This window comes from Scardinius erythrophthalmus (assembly GCF_964197995.2).
Source record: "Scardinius erythrophthalmus genome assembly, chromosome: 10".
NCBI lineage: Eukaryota > Metazoa > Chordata > Actinopteri > Cypriniformes > Leuciscidae > Scardinius > Scardinius erythrophthalmus.
Window position 1 is genome coordinate 7,057,041 of NC_138230.1, and position 2,349 is coordinate 7,059,389.

The window sequence follows — 2,349 nt, forward strand, 5'->3', positions numbered from 1 at the left end:
ACATGAAACACTCTGATTGGATTACAAAGGTCACATGGTGTCATGTCATACTAGAGGTCAACAGCTTTGACCCAATCATCTGGAGCAAACCTTAAACTTTGCATTTTTGAGTTAATAAGATGAAAATATTATACTTCTGCAATGTCAATATCATTGTGAGAAACATTGATGGGTTCGACGCTGATTATTGATTTCACAGTTATATTGAGTGTGGTTTTTACTAAATTAATTAAAGCTACAGTGTGTAACTTTTTAAGTTGATTCTTAGCAAAAAACACTTTGTTCTATCTACAGTATATGTGCTCATTCATGTGTAATTACTTCCACCAACTAAAGTTTTCTCGTAAGAGTAAAATCTGCCATTTATAATACATACAAGCGAGTCGCTCGAATGGCGGCAGCCATGTTGCGCCTCCATCTTGAAAATACATTTGCCAAAGAGGGACATACCTGGAAATTCAAGCTTCGCCTTTCACGTTTTACACTCAGTGACACCGTGACGAATGCGAGGGGGAGATTACTCGCGACTGCCGGCAGATCTGAAAGACTGCTGAAGATGGAGGATCACGCCTATTTCCGAGGACATGTAGCAGAGTCACAAAAGGAAGTCAAAGAGAGAATTAAAACGTCAACGCGACAGGCAAATCAACAAGACCAAAGTCAATACTGGAGTAACTTTTCACAGATGGAAAGAGCTCATGAGGAGCAAAGATTTTAAAACGGACTTGAAGTTCGGACTCTGCTTTCTTCTCGACAGGTAATTCAGCCTATTTGTGTAAATTCGAAGTTTTATAGTTGCTTGTCTAACCATAGCATGGTTGTGCATAATGCCAGAACGACTTCTAGTATAACTTGCGTTACTTTTCCTCGCGTCAATGGTGAAAAAGTATTGTTTACCTTGTAACATAAATCTGTGCTGCGACGGATCACAGGTGATAGTTTTAAAGGCGCAATTGGACGAAGTCGAACTGGAAGCCATGTTAATCTTGGAATAATACGGCCACCGTAGGAGTTAAAACGCCCTCGGAATTGAAAGGAACTGAAACTAATATTCACTGGGTAGTCATATACAATTTCACCGCTAGATGGGGGAAAATATCACACAGTGTAGCTTTAAGCATTTTAAAAAAAGTAATGATTATTATAATCTTTGGATTAAAAAGATGATGTTATTAGCTATGACTATAATTTGTTTTCCATTTAATACATGTACAGATATTGCTACTGATTTCAGACTGAAATGAAAATAAGCGGTATTGCTCATCCCGATTATTTTCAAATGACTGGAATTATTGGAAATTGATTGAATGTATGTTGCTTTGAATAAAAGCCTCTGCTGAACCTGAATGCATAAATGTAAACACAAAATGAATGCTGGGAATGCTTAAAAATGGCGTGGTGACATCAGCGGAAAAGGAAAGAAGTTTCAGAGGTGGAGAAAGTTATTATATTCTGATTAAAGTTTACGAAGACAGAATCATTCAAAGTAAAACCAATAACATGCATCAAGATAAAAAGTCAATTGAAGACAAACTACCATTAAAAAGTCTGTCAGGTTTTGTAATGTAACATCCAGTGCTTATTATTCTCAGAAGAACCATATAACTGACTCAAAAACCCTATACAGCAAAAACAGGTCTTGATAAGCTGAACCCAATGTGCAAAAGTGCATAGAAGAACCTTTATCTTTCAGAGAGAGCTCTTTGTGTGCGTGCGTGCGTGCGTGCGTGCGTGCGTGCGTGCGTGCGTGCGTGCGTGCGTGCGTGCGTGCGTGTGTGTGTGTGAGAAACCCTCCCCACTCTGTTTGCTGCAGGCCGTGGGCTGAAGTGTGATAACAGGTCGGTTTACATCCATATTTTACACGCCAGCTTTCAAGCCGCCCATTTTCTCCTCAAAGCTCCAGCCTTCCCCAGCGGTCAGACATAATGGCGCACAGTTAAGAGTTAAGTTAACAAACACATCTGAGCGTCATAAAGCTGGCGTATTAAGAGTGCAGTGTGAGGCCTACGGGGAAATGTAAGCCGTTTCTCGGTGTTCATTAGCGGGATGAAGCTCGGCTCACCTGCACACTGCAGAGAGGGAATAATTGCCTGATTGCAGGTTATTACTTGGCTGGTGAGAAGCCCATCGAGGCTGTTCTGTCTCTCCAAGATCCAGCCTCATAATTCTTACCCATCCACGCACTCGGCTTTAATTCAGAAGCGTCCGCTGACTCGGTACCCGAGGCCTGCGCACACCGCAGAGACGTATTCGAGCTGGCGTCTGCTCTCCAGGCGTGCATTGATTAAACGGGATAAATCTGGAGTTCTTGCTATGGATCCGATGGTGCTTTGTCTGTGCTAGATGTTC

At 41.5% G+C, this 2,349-nt stretch overlaps 1 long non-coding RNA gene across 1 annotated transcript in view; it reads right to left on the minus strand.

Annotated features, from left to right (window-relative positions):
* Positions 1 to 1,427: 1,427 nt before the first annotated feature.
* Positions 1,428 to 2,349, minus strand: part of LOC308697538 — a 14,835-nt gene continuing 13,913 nt past the window's right edge. Inside the window, exon 4 of the long non-coding RNA XR_014030949.1 lies at positions 1,428 to 2,349. This exon is cut by the window's right edge and continues 60 nt beyond it. This is a non-coding gene — a long non-coding RNA (uncharacterized lncRNA).